We start from the raw sequence: 15,812 nt of genomic DNA, 5'->3' as shown, positions 1-15,812 counted from the left end.
TATTGAAAGTTTGTACTGTTTCTATTATTTACAAATTTTAATATAAAGAAGTCTCAAAAGGGTTTTCAGATCTAATACTTATTCTATTGGTATTTTGGTATGGTTTTGTAATTGATGTCAACACCTACTATGACTTATCAACTCTGGCAATTTGAAGAATCGGAAATTTTCATCGGTAAGCGACTTATGCACAATCACCGGTATCTGGTACACCGACATGATATGATGTTTACCGACACTTGGAATGGCACGAAAAACACCTGGCTATGTCAAAGACATTGTTTGGACACTTTGTCTTGGAGATTTGTTCATTGGCATATTTGTATTTGCATATTTCTTGTTACCGACAAATAGGTCCAGGTTATACACTGTTAGATTTATCTATTCTAGATCAGCATGACACACTATGAAGATGTTTTATTATTGCTATAAATGCATCAAGCCAACATGTTGAATCGATTATTGCATTGGATATTGTTTTATTTGTAAATTGATTTTATTGTAATATCCTTTAGAGCCGACCTACTAAAACTGGTCTTAGGTTATGATATAAATGTAAGATCTTATTTGTAAGATCAAGTGAAAAATGCGAAGGAAGAAATAATTCATCCAAAAATTGAGTATATATTTTTTTTTTTCTTTATTATGTTTTATTCAATTGCATACTCTGGGCATCCATCCAATAGGATTGGGCATTCATCCATTCGGGATGAGCTTCTAACCATACGGGTTAGGCAATTGTCCATACGGGACGTAAATTCCATCTATCCAATACGGGATAGGCATCTACCCATACGGGGTAGGCATCCATCCAAACGGGATAGGAGATGCTCTGGCCAGAGACTTAGACTCATCGGGACCATTCGGGTCCTAAGCCACTCACTAAGTACTACATTCTTCTAACAAGAATGCACCAAGGTCGCCGTCCTTAGGAGTAATAAGAAAATAATACAAGCTTGAATTCCGCCTCGGAATTTGGCTTAAAGCCTCGGGAAGTCAAGCGAATCCATACGGGATTCCTTCCAAGTATGCATTGAATTAAATTTGATTAACTTATCTTTCAATTAGGATTCTTACTCAACCAAGCCTAGACCCCACCCACGAACGCCTGAGTACGAGGGACAACTCGGTCCCAAGACTGCCTACATACCCGCTTCGGCGCGGGATCAAGGCGTAAAGTATGTAGTTCTATTTTCTAATCTATGGTTTGATGTAAACTGATTTTGTGGGTACGCAACCCTTTCTAGGGTCAGTGTCCCAGACAGTTTCTCTGCGGTTGCTACCCACGAAGGTAGCACTTAAGCGAAGGCTCAAGATGGCCTATTGCTTGTGGCCAAAAAAAAAAAACTAGATCCTAGTACTTAACATGAACGTCACCCAATTGCAAATCACCAATATCCCTTCGAGGTGAATAAATAAATAAATAAATAAAGTCAATTTCACGAGAGCTCTTAACTAGTCCATCCCTAAGAGGGGTTTACTATGGTTTATCTCAACGGGTGTGAAATTCAATTGAAAGTTATCTTATTAAATTATCGATCCAAGAGGGATTACCCGCCCCTTGGATTTTTATCTTCCAAATGTCCCTTATTACTCCCCGACGATTTATAGGGATGATGCCACAGACGTCGTTAATGCAGCTTTATTAGGCATTAAGTGCAGTAGTTCAACACGACGGCATTACCTGTAAGCGTGACCCAGAGGCACCATATATATCGAACGCTGCTAGTTTTGGTTTTCCAACTTCCTTTATTTAGTTTTCTAACTACGAATAACAAAATGAAGCGTAAACAATGGAAGTAACTACTTGAAGTGAAATTTGCATAACAAATGAAACTTGCATAATAGTAACTGCATGAAAGATATAATAATTCGCATGCTATGAACGAAAGCAATTAATCCATGATGTAAGATGACTTAGGGAGTCCAAAATGACGGTCAAATCTAAATATTTGCAATAAGGTAAGTTAATCTCTAAGGACCAAATCAAGCGTCCCAATATTTCTTAATTTTTTTTGAAGAATATAGTCTACGATTTTAAAGTCTATAAGGATAGTTTAATTACAATCATTAATCCCATTTTTAATTGAAAGTCAATATCCTTAAATGTACACTAAGGAAAACAAAATCATCACTAAATGTCATTATTATCAACCTTAAAAATTAACTAGATGGTAATTAACTTAGTTTATTATTATAAAAAAAAACAATTTAAAACTTTCAACTTCGAATTACAAAAAAAATCGAATTTTAAAAAAAAGTTTTTGTTGTAAATACAAAGGGGCTGCGGGGTGGGGACCACGGGTCCCATCACCCCTGTGGCCCTGCAGTCGCAGGTCCGCAGGGATGAGGGGATGCCGTGGGCGCCCCCCCCGTACCCTGCGACGGTTTATTGAAACCGTCCATGCAGACTGCGACCGAGTACGTGGAAAGCCGTGCGTTACGGAGTTTTAAGGAGATTTTCCTACGTTTGATGGGGTTTTTTCTTGCCTTTGTTCTTTTAAATTTATATATATATATATAAGTACCTAAATGTTATAGTGCATAAATTTATATGTATATATATATATATATATATATATATATATATATATATATATATGAGTACATAAATGTTATATTATTATTATTATCTTTTTCTTATATCTCATACAGGAGTAATAAATTTAATTTTAATGAGTTATTGAAGATTACTCAAAGCAGGGTAATAAATTTCAGAGGTAAAATGAAGCAGAAACCAGAGGGATTTTTTTCTCATTTCTTTGTTTTTCTACAGGGAAATACATTTACAGATAAAGAGAGTTTAATTCTTTTCTCCATTTCTACTTATTCACAGAGAAAGGAATTCATTTCTCTACACAGGAAAAATTTCATTCACAGAGAGAGTTATCCATTTCTTTGCACAGGGAAAATTCGTTCACAGAGAGAGTAGATTTATTTATACACACAGGGAGATCTAATTTTTATCAAAATAAAATGAATCTAATTTCCATTTACTCTGAAACTAATTTCTTATCAGAATTAAAAAGAAGAATTTCATTCTACAAAATCTGAAACAATTTTCTTATCAAACAATGAAAAATAAATCTAAAACTAATGAATCTTATTTTCAAAAAAATGAATCTCATTCTAAAAAAAAAATCTGAGACAGATATCTTATCAAAACAATGAATTTTATTCTCTAAAATCGGAAACTAAAAATTTAAACAATGAATCTTATTTCAAAAAAATGAATTTCATTCTACAAAAATCTGAAACAATTTTCTTATCAAAACAATGAATTTTATTTTCTAAAAATCTGAAACTACATTCTTATCAAAAATTTAAACAATGAATCTTATTTAACAATAAATCTTATTATTTACAAAATCTAGAGACTAATTTCATATCAAGAAATTTCAACAATGAATCTTATTTAAATCATGACTCTCATTTTCTACAAAATCTAAACTAATTCTTTAACAAAATACAAATAAATTTCATACTCATAATTAATCTATTAAAATCTAATCTACCATAAAAATGAGATGCATGAACTAAGTTGGAGGAACCTGGATGCTTGAAGATGGTGTGGAGTCTTCCTTGATCCTCCAAGTTGAAGAGAAAATCCTCCCAACAAAACCTTGGCTGCAAATGAAAAATGGACTACAAAGGAGAAATTGCAGAATTTCTTATGGAATAGCTAACTTTTCTTTTGAAACTTGCACCTATTTTATAAAAGAAATTTCAAATTCCCACTACCTAATTGTTAATTGGAAAAAAAAGAGATTCTCTCCCAATTTTGGCCTCCATGCAAATTAATTGGGCTTAGTGGGAGGAGTTACATGCAAGGAGGTGGAGAAGCCTCTAGAAGCTTCTTATTCCTCCTACAACATGTGCCTTAAATTGGGTGAGGGAAATTAAATAACTAATTTAAAATATATATGCATTTTCCATGTGTGTGTGGTTTATTAATTTATTCCCTTACAATATTCATTCAATAATTCATCCAAAGAGTATAAATAAAGTTTTGTATTTTAAATCAAAAAAAGTGATAAAGGAGGGTTGTGACAACCTACTATGACTTATCAACTCTGGCAATTTGAAGAATCGGAAATTTTCATCGGTAAGCGACTTATGCACAATCACCGGTATCTGGTACACCGACATGATATGATGTTTACCGATACTTGGAATGGCATGAAAAACACCCGGCTATGTCAAAGACATTGTTTGGACACTTTGTCTTGGAGATTTGTTCATTGGCATATTTGTATTTGCATATTTCTTGTTACCGACAAATAGGTCCAGGTTATACACTGTTAGATTTATCTATTCTAGATCAGCATGACACACTATGAAGATGTTTTATTATTGCTATAAATGCATCAAGCCAACATGTTGAATCGATTATTGCATTGGATATTGTTTTATTTGTAAATTGATTTTATTGTAATATCCTTTAGAGCCGACCTACTAAAACTGGTCTTAGGTTATGATATAAATGTAAGATCTTATTTGTAAGATCAAGTGAAAAATGCGAAGGAAGAAATAATTCGGTATATGCGATAATAAGCAGAGCTTTACACGCAGACATCATTTGAAGGTGAAGCAAGGTTTTTGTGAAGACAATCAGAACTACACTGGTACTGAATCCAGCATAGTAAGATGCTATTTTGAGTAGTACATCCTTATTGGATTTAACCATCCAATTGTAGTTAGTGTGACTCTTATTTGTGTTTGAGCAGTGAGCTCTAGGCGCTTGGCCTTTCTGCATGTGCAGAATCCATTTGTATACACATACTATCTGTCATGCCCAAACTTTTGGGCACGAATGAGATAATTTTTTTTTTAAATAACAACCTATAACATTAAATTTGTCTAAACGAAACACACTATCAAGTTTTGTCTTAACTATGTTTTGAGTTAACTCCTGCCACTAACTCAAGTAAGAGAAAATAATTTAAAATTAAATGCGGAATACTAACTGAATTATTTTATTATCTCATCAATTTTAATCAATAACTTAATTTAATCAAAACTTTCTAAATTGTTTGACGAAGATAATATTAATCCCCAATAACCATTAATTGTTTTTAGGAATTAATTAAATTAGTCCTAGCACTTAGATTTATTAATGGCTATATTTTATTCTAAGAATAATTAAAATGTAGTTAAATTAATTCGACTAAAGGGTCAATTAAATCCATAATGAAAATTGTCTTATAAAGTTTAATTTCAAAACCTATATCTAGGTGGACAAAGAAATTATTTCCCCATAGCCAAAAATAACTTGCCAAATTTGTTATAAAATTTTCTAAAAGATTAAATTTCATAAATATTTTAAATTTAAACATCATTTTTAAATATACCCATATGTTTATATAAAACCTATATAAAATATAAATACATTATCAAATGATAATCTAAAAAAAATGACCTTTACATGTCTTTACATACATACATACATATACATATATACATATATATATATATATATATATATATATATATATATATATATATATATATATATATATATATATATATATATATATAATTCTTTTGTTTCCTAAATAGCATCAAACCCTAAATCTTAAGTTATAAAATAAGGAAATTATATTAACAACATTATTAATATATTTCTCTTTTTTTTTCAATATATATATTTCCTTTTTTTATACTTCAAATATACTTACCCTAACCTGAACCGGGTTAGGGTTTATTTTATTTGTTGCAGGTTTCGGATTTTTACCATGACACCCATTTTTTTTTTATTGCAGGGCTTAAAGGGGCCGCGGGATGCACAGAGGGCGGTGGAGAGGTGGAGGTCACAGGGGAGGGCTCCCCGTAGGGATGGCCACTGCCAAGCCAGTGGGTCATGGTCCACAGAGGAGGCCTTGGTCGCCGCTATGGGACGGGAACCACAACTTGGTAGTGTCGCCGCTGTGGGGCACCACCCACAGAGGGGGGCCGAAGCCTCCCCAACAGTGGGTTGCGGCCCACAGTGGAGGCTACGGCCATCGCTGGGGGTCGCCGCCCACTGTGCGGGGGGGCCGAGCTCCCCGAAAACCTAAAGTCCCTTTTAAAAAAAAAATTTAAAATCCTTTATTTTATTTTATTTAAAAACAATATAATATATATATATATATATTATATATATGAATGTATTTATATATATATATATATATTATATATATGAATGTATATATATATATATATATATATATATATATAATTTGGTTTAAAGAATTTACATGCATATCTCTAAGGTTAAATTCAAATGATTCTAGATTAATATAGCTGATGTTTAAGTTTATTTAATTCTCTCATTTACTTATTTGCAGAAATTAAAATCTAAAGTTAAATAGTCTATCTAATTTAAATAAAAATATATTTATATAGTTGCTGTATAAATTTATTGAATTCTGTCAATTATTTATTTGCAAGAAATAAATCTAAGGTTATATAGTTTATCTCAGATTTTAGCAACATGGAATTTAAAATAAAGAAAAAAAAACACATTGATCTAAATCTGAATATTTTAATTAATCTATCAAAGGGCTAGCGTCTGACGTGCCAACATGCGAATGGGCTCCAAAGCTAGTTGTCCATCCAACTCCACCTACAAGGCATCCCAATCTAAAATATGAGACTCATCATAGATATACTTCCTCAATACTGATACATGAAACACATCGTGGATGTGTGACAGGCTAGGTGGCAATGCTAAACAATAGGCAACTGGTCCTATCCTCTCAAGGATCTCAAATGCTCCTACAAAGCGAGGTGCGAGCTTAGAACCCTTTCCATAACGGATTGGACTCTTATGCGGTCGGACTCTCAAAAGGACTCTATCTCCAACCAAGTAGCTATGATCTATCCTCTTCGCATCTGCATACTTCTTCTGTCTATCCTGTGCCTCTCTAAGATGGTGCCTACTCAAATCCACTTGCTGTTCCATATCCCGAACTATCTCAAGACCAATAGCAACTTTGTCCTCTATGCGGTCCCAACTCAACGGTGTCCTACAAGGCCTACCATATAATGCCTGATAGGGTGGCATTCCCAACAAAGTGTGATGCCCATTGTTATAGGCAAACTCCACTAAGGGAAGGTACTCTTCCCATCTAGTCTGATGATCCATGATGTACATGCGAAGCATATCCTCTAACACTTGGTTAACCCTCTCTGTCTGACCATCTGTTTCCGGATGATAGGGTGTACTGAAGTTGAGCTTAGTGCCTATAGCTACCTATAATGCCTTCCAAAAGGAAGAAGTGAAGAGGGAATCCCTGTCAGAAATAATCTTGCGTGGAACTCCATGAAGTCTGATAATGTCTCGCAAGAACACCTATTCTATTGCTGGTGTTGTGAAGGTAGTCCGAATTGGTGAAAAGTGGGCCACTTTGGTTAACTTGTCAATTGTCACCAAGATGGCATCATGGCGACGAGACGTCATAGGGAGGCCAATGATGAAATCCATGGATATAGTATCCCACTTCCACTCTGGTATAGAATGAGATTGGAGCAACCCACCTAGATGGCGGTGCTCTGCCTTGACTCTCTGAGACTCGAGGCATCGGGCTACTAACTCAGCAATGAGCTGCCACATTCTTGGCAAATGATATAACTGTCTCAAGTCGACATGAATCTTCTTAACTCCATAATGTGCTGCATAAGGAGCTCTATGAGCCTCTGTGACAATGAACTCGCACAATCCCTCGGAAGAAGGTACATAGATGCACCCTCTATGGCATAATAGTCCATCAGACTCCAAGGAATAATCCACATATTTCCCTCCTAGAGTTTCCTAAGATCGTATCACCTGACAAACCTCTAAATACCATCCATCCTTTAGCAACTACTGCAATATCTGATCTCTCAAATCTGTCCCCATAGATATGGTGTATACCTCGTGATGTCTCCTACTCAAGGCATTTGCAACTACATTTTCTTTCCCTTTGATGTAGTGAACGTCAAAATCATATTCACACAAGAACTCCATCCATCTCCTTTGACGTGCATTAAGGTTCGACTGAGTGAATATGTACTGAAGGTTCTAATGGTCTGAATGAAGCTCAAAGTAATGACCCAAAAGGAAGTGTCTCCACCTCACAAGTGCATGCACTACTGCTGCAAGCTCAAGGTCATGAGTAGGGTAGTTAAGCTCATGAGTCTTAAGTTTCCTAGACTCAAAAGCTATAGCCCTACCATCTTGCATAAGGACTTCTCCTAAATCCTCTAGGGAAACATCTGTGCAAACCATGAAGTCAGCTAAGGGATCTGGTACTACAAGGATAGGTGCACTAGTAAGTGCCTTTTTGAGTTCCTGAAAGGCCCTCTCACACTTCTCTATCCACTCAAATTTCTTCCCTTTACGCTGAAGAGAAGTAATGGGATGTGCGACTCTACAGAATCCCTCGATAAAGCGTCGGTAATAACCTGCTAAGCCCATGAAGCTCCTGACCTCTGTCATATTGGTTGGCACTGGCCAATCCATAATAGCTCTGATCTTTGATGGGTCAACAAAGATCCCATCACCGGAGATAATGTGCCCAAGGTACTTGACCTCTGAACAAAAGAAAGCACACTTTGACAAACTGCCAAACAACTGATTGTCCCTCAAACACTGCAAAACCTATCTCAGGTGCTCCTCATGCTCCTCCTCATTATGAGAATATATCAATATGTCATCGAGGAACACAATCACAAAACGGTCCAGAAATGTGCGGAATACCTCATTCATGAGGCTCATGAAAACAACTAGAGCATTCGTAAGACTGAATGGAACCACGGTGAACTCATAGTGGCCATATCTAGTGCGAAATGCGGTCTTGTGGATATCACTTTCCACTATTCTCAACTGATGGTATCCTAACTTTAGATCAATTTTGGAAAATAATTTGGCACCCTGAAGTTGGTCGAATAAATCATCGATCCTGGGCAAGGGATATTGGTTCTTGATGGTTACTTTGTTCAACTGACGATAATCCATGCATAACCAAAGAGATCCATCCTTCTTCATGAAGATGACTGGTGCACCCCAAGGGGATACACTAGGATGTATGTGACCCTTCTCTAGGAGTTCCTCAAGCTACATCTTGAGCTCATTAAGCTCATTCATGGTCATCCTATAAGGTGCTCTTGAAAATGGCTCAACTCCTGGTACAAGGTCTATATGAAAGTCAATCTCTCTATGAGGTGGCATTCCTAGTAGCTTTGAAGGAAACATGTCTGAATATCCCTTAAGGATAGGATGGTCGTCAATCTATGTTTCCTTTTCTTCCTCTTCCCCTCTATCACTAATGGTGATGGCAAATAACTGACATCCCTTTCGCATGCTCCGCTTAAGCTGCATTATGGAAATCATACAAAGAGACCTAGGTCTTTGAATCCCAGTGATTATTATGGGCGAACCCTGATCATCCCCACACTTGATTTCTTTCTGGCGGTAATCCATCTTGGCTATGTGGGCGTAAAGCCAATCCATGCCAAGCACGATGCCATAAGATCCAAGTGGTGTAACTTTAAGGTCTACTAAGGTGGTGGTATCACCAATCTGAAGTTGACATGCCCTAACTTCTGATCCCACTGACACTCTAGCCCCTGAAGCTAACTCCACTTCCCATCTGACACCTTGTCTAGTTGCCACTAGCCCGCAATGCTCAATAACCAAAGGAGATATAAAGGAGTCAGTAGCTCTTGAATCAAATAATATAGATACACTGTTACCTCTGATCATACCTGCAGCCTCAATGACCATGGCCTGGTGCTCTGCCTAACGGTTGTCAACTGCTGTGAAGACTCTATGGGACCTACCCATATCTCCAACTGTAGGCTCTGATGTTGTCATCCTCTGATTCCCTACCATTTGACCCTAAGGACACTCTCTCGCCATGTGCCCCATGGCTCCACATGTGAAACAAGCACCGCATGCCTGAAAATGGATGCCCTGAGGCCTAGAAAAAGATTGTCCCCCTATCCTGCTAGAACCACTGTACCCACCCTTGGAGGACTGCTGAGTCCTCACCGGAGGTGTGTAAGGAACCTAAGATCGCTGATCTCACCTTTGACCTTGAGACTGCCACTACTTGGGCTTTACGCCCTGCTAACTCTGCGGAGGCCTCTGCCTCTGGCTTTGTTGCAACTGTTGTAGAGGAGGGGGTTTGGAGAACCCCGATGTGTGCATGTTATTACCCTTCCAATGGGGTTTCTGAAACCCGTATGTCTGGGGTATAGAGTTTCAGTTCTGGAACCGATCCCTTGTATCTTGTGGCCTGACCTGAATCTCCTCTGCTATCAAAGCCTTTTCCACGGCAACCCGAAGGTTCTCTGGAGCGGACATCCTCACTGGTCCTGCTATGCCAACATTCAGCCCTCTAATAAAATGATTGACGAGAAGCTTCTCGTCTTTCATGTAGTCCATGTATGGCAAGAGATTGAAGAACTTTCTCTCATACTGGGTCACTGAGAGACCCTTCTGTTGGAGGTCATGGAACTCATCTATCCTACATTGTCTATAATGCTCTGACAAGTACTTGTCCCTGAACCTCTCTGTAAAAATCTCCCATGTGAGAGTATCAACAACTAAACCACACTTGTATTCCTCTTGTCTCCACCATGTGGAGGCCGTTGCTCTCAATAGGTGGACTACTACATGTGCCTTTAGATTGCTCTCGTAAGAACGCAATGCAAAGCATCTATCTAGGCTCAAAATCCAAGCCTCAACTTCTACCCCGTCGATAGATCCCCCAAAAGATGGTGGCTGGAGGTGCATAACCTCTCTGATTAGATCCCCGTGATCCTGATGTGATCTCTCATAATACACTGGCTCTGCTACTAGAGGTGGTCCTGGTAGGTGAACGGACTCAGGCTCATGCCCAGCCTGACTCTCTACGGGATTAGGAGGTGGACTCCTACTCCGTTCCCTATCTGCCAACCTATGGCTCCCCGAGTTCTGATTTTCAACATGATGATCCTCTGCTGGAAGCCTTTCCTGGACTATCCCTATTAGGTTTTGGAGTGCTTCTAAGATGTCTCAGTTTGGGTCAACTGGTCATTCGGGAGGGGCCTCTGGGTTCCTTTCTGGAACTGATTCCTCCCTATCGACCTCTTTGCATGCCATACTTTCATGCCTAGGACCTCTACCATGTCTGCGAGCTTGTCGCGTAGTTGGAGGCATCCTATTGAAAAATAAAATAAATAAAACAAATAAATAGTTTTTTCTTTTTTGGAGAAATATTTAATTAATTAAAAATAAATATGTAGACACTTAAAAATAATTATTTAATTATTTTTAATTCCTCACATAATTAATTAATTAATTATGTTAATTCAAATTCTCCTCAATATTAATTAAATATAATTAATATTGTCACTATGGTATGTGACTGATTTATTTAATAAATCAATCCCTTTCTTTATTCTTCTAAAAATTAATTCCTCACCAATCTCTCTCTTAGCTAATTAATTTCAGTTAATTAGTTAACCCACATGATTCCTACAAACCATCTTCTTAATTCATCATTAACCTAATAAATTCTTCTAGAAACTCCCTAAACTCACTTAACCTTATTCTTCTAATTTTTAATTCCCTCCACTCGTTCTCTCTCCTAGTCAAATCCTCCTACAACTCATAATCCCACCTAACATTTCCTCTAATCCCCCTCCTAATGAGTTGCTAATGGCTAATCATCATGATTAGCCACAAAGTCAACCCCTTGTCCCTTCCATGTAACCACTAGCTTTAAGTTCTCTTCTCCTAGGTGAATGTGAGATTTTCGAAATCTCACATTCCTCTAGGCATCCCCTCTCCCAAGGAATTTTTAATTCCTTCTTATTCCTCCAATCCTTATGATTATCCCTTTTTGGAGAATTTTTAATTCCTCCTCTCCATTCTTCAAGGAATGTCACATCCCTTGCTCCTCTCAAGGCACATTGGGAAGCCTTCCCAATGCATCTTGCTCCTCTCAAGTCACATTGGGAAACCTTCCCAATGCACCTTGCTCTTCTCAAGGTACCTTGGGAAATCTTCCCAATGCACCTTGAGGAGTGTGGAGACAAGAAATGTCTTTAAGGCATATCTCTTGGTCTCCACACCCACTCTTGGGCCTTGTGTGAACTCACAAGCAATCCTAGCCCTTCATCTTGAATCCATCCTAGCCGTCCATTCTTCCTATCCTCCTCTTATAAATTGAGGATTCCATCCCTTCATTTTTCATCTCCAAGTTTAGTAATCTTACGCTGTCCTTTTGAGCCTAGAAAAATCATTTTAGCATCCTTATCATGTCAAAATCATCCTACATCCACACTTAATCATCTCATCTCCATCATCTTCCAAGATCCATCTCATTTGTGTACAACATTGGAGAGCCATCCACATCAAGCAAGCAAAAGGAGCACATCAAGTGGAGCATCACCAAGGGGCGCCTTCACTTCATCAAGCTCAATCCGAAAAAGAAGGTAAAATAGCAAGGTGAAATGGTCTCTTCATGATATTTTAGCATTTTTACATGTTTATTTCATTATGTTTTGATCATTTTCCCTTCTAATCCATTTTCCCCTCTTCAAAATATAATAAAATAAAATTAATTAATTGACTAATTAAAGCGAAACGTAATGGAGAAAGGTTCCTAGTGTTGGAAACCTTGCTCTGATACCAAAATGTCATGCCCAAACTTTTGGGCATGAACGGGATAATTTTTTTTTTAAAACAACAACCTATAACATTAAATATGTCTAAACAAAATGTACTATCAAGTTTTGTCTTAACTATGTTTTGAGTTAACTCTAGCCACTAACTCAAGTAAGCGAAAATAATTTAAAATTAAATGCGGAATACTAAATGAATTATTTTATTATCTCATCAATTTTAATCAATAACTTAATTTAATCAAAACTTTCTAAATCGTTTGACGAAGATAATATTAATCCCCAATAACCATTAATTGTTTTTAGGAACTAATTAAATTAGTCCTAGCACTTAGATTTATTAATGCCTATATTTTATTCTAACAATAATTAAAATGTAGTTAAATTATTTGGACTAAAGGGTCAATTAAATCCATAATGAAAATTGTCTTATAAAGTTTAATTTCAAAACCTATATCTAAGTGGACAAAGAAATTATTTCCCCATAGCCAAAAATAACTTGCCAAATTTGTTATAAAATTTTCTAAAAGATTAAATTTCATAAATATTTTAAATTTAAACATCATTCTTAAATATACCCATATGTTTATATAAAACCTATATAAAATATAAATACATTATCAAATGATAATCTAAAAAAAATGACCTTTACATGTCTTTATATATATATATATATAATTCTTTTGTTTCCTAAACAACATCAAACCCTAAATCTTAAGTTATAAAATAAGGAAATTATATTAACAACATTATTAATATATTTCTCTTTTTTTTTCAATACATATATTTCCTTTTTTTATACTTCAAATATACTTACCCTAACCCGAACCGAGTTAGGGTTTATTTTATTTGTTGCAGGTTTCGGATTTTTACCATGGCACCCCTTTTTTTTTGATTGTAGGGCTTAAAGGGGTTGCGGGATGCACAAAGGGCGGTGGAGAGGCAGAGGTCATGGGGGAGGGCTCCCCGCAGGGATGGCCACTGCCGAGCCTGTGGGTCATGGCCCATAGAGGCGGCCCGTACCCCGGCAGCGCTGCCGCTATGGGGCGCCACCCAAAAAGGGGGGCCGAAGCCTCCCCAACTGTGGGTTGCGGCCCACAATGACGGTTGCGGCCACCGCTGGGGGTTGCCGCCCACTGTGCGGGGGGGGGCGAGCTCCCCGAAAACCTAAAGTCCCTTTAAAAAAAAAATTAATTTCCTTTTTTTTTTTAATTTAAAAATTATATATATATATATATATGAAAAGTAGAGCTAACTTTACTATGTAGTATATATTTATTTATTTATTGAAATTTTTGACAGATTAATTAAAATATTCAGATTTAGATCAATGCATTTTTTTTTTCTTTATTTTAAATTTCATGTTGCTAAAATATGAGATAAACTATATAACCTTAGATTTATTTACTGCAAATAAATAATTGACAGAATTCAATAAATTTATACAGCAACTATATAAATATGTTTTTATTTAAATTAGATAGACTATTTAACTTTAGATTTTAATTTCTGCAAATAAGTAAATGACATAATTAAATAAACTTAAACATCAGCTATATTAATCTAGAATCATTTGAATTTAACCTTAGAGATATGCATGTAAATTCTTTAAACCATGATTTGTATTGGAGAATAAATGGTTAGGACTAGATGCTTGATTTTTCTTTCACTAACATGCAAGCTTCCCTATTTCATTCTTTTCCAATAATTCATATGCTTAAAGGGGTAAAATGAGCTTTTAGATTTCTAAAGTAAGATGCATACAACCATTAATATTTTAAGAACATTTCATAGCTAAAGCCCAACGGAAAATAATTTAACAGAAATAATGCATTTATTTAAGGCATTTTTAAAGTACAATATAGTCAACATTACAAGAGGGTGAGATACCCAAACTAGTCCTTCATTTCTATTAAATGAGGACTTTAAATAAAATAGATACATTTCCTTTTAAAATAGATACAACATTTAGTTTCCCTTTACATTGCTGCAACTGGAAATATAAAATATTCCATTCCCAAATCTTTTTCTGCAAACAAATAAATCCAACAACTTCTATTTGTCCTTTTCTTTTCTTCCAAACAACCTGCAAATAAATCATAGGCTATGACCATGGAGTGCTCACCTCCCAGCCTAGGCTTACTAGAAGCCACCCCCGAGCTTGGAGAACCAAGCCCTAGACAGGTTACAGACATGCAAACACAACAAACAAGGGAAAAACATATAGCAAACACTTTCCCAACCAAGGCTACACTCCATCACAAAATGTGATGATTTTACATGGGTGATAGTGGACCAAATACCCTGAGGAGACTGCAAGAATGGTAGAACACAATGCCACCTCATGGCAAACAAAGTTATTTCATAAGATCATTAACCCCTCATTCCTTATGCCCCCCAAGGCATCTATGCCATACTTTCCCCCCTTATGACCCTCAAATACACAAACCAGGCCATGCAGCAAGGGTCGCAAATACACCCCTTGAGTTCGCTCTCATAAAGAGAGTCTCTCACTTGAGAGCTGTCAAACTTCTACCACCCGCAAGACCATCCTACTCTCCCAAGAGTAGAAGGCCTTGATTACTCCCAAAACACAAAAAATGCATACAAGAAAATAAAAGACAGATTGCATAACAATAACTTTCACAAAAGAAAATACAAGAGAATCATTTTCACATATAACCAAACTTTCCAACATAGACATGCAACGTAAAAACAAAGAGATGAACCAACCTTCAATTTTCCCAAAGGTATGCTAGAACTAGTTTAAGGATGAGCAACCCAAATCCACAAATCTTCCTTCCACACTTAGCCAAATTTCAAATCCAAAAACCAACTTTTCAAAATGCATAGTCTCCAAAAATGGAGAGTGGGTGATTACACACAAAATTTCTCATTCCTACCTAAGAAGACCTCAGTGAGAGTCATCACAGGTTTCTAAAATTGAAAAAGGAAAAAGTAAGAAAATGATAAAAAATGATCTCTCATCAAAAGGGAAGGTTATCTAACCTAGATGGCACCTTCTAATTTTAAATTTTCGCACATCTTATAAAACCCACTTTTTGGGATGACTAAATAGTCACATGGGAGTAGACACATGCCTAAAAACACTCCTAACCCATAGGTATTCCTTATGGACTTTAGGAAACATCTTTAAACTACCCCTAGGAGTCCATTTG

The sequence above is a fragment of the Cryptomeria japonica genome, chromosome 6 (assembly GCF_030272615.1).
Source record: "Cryptomeria japonica chromosome 6, Sugi_1.0, whole genome shotgun sequence".
In the NCBI taxonomy this organism is placed as follows: Eukaryota; Viridiplantae; Streptophyta; class Pinopsida; order Cupressales; family Cupressaceae; genus Cryptomeria; species Cryptomeria japonica.
Note: the sequence above shows the minus strand (reverse complement) of the source record.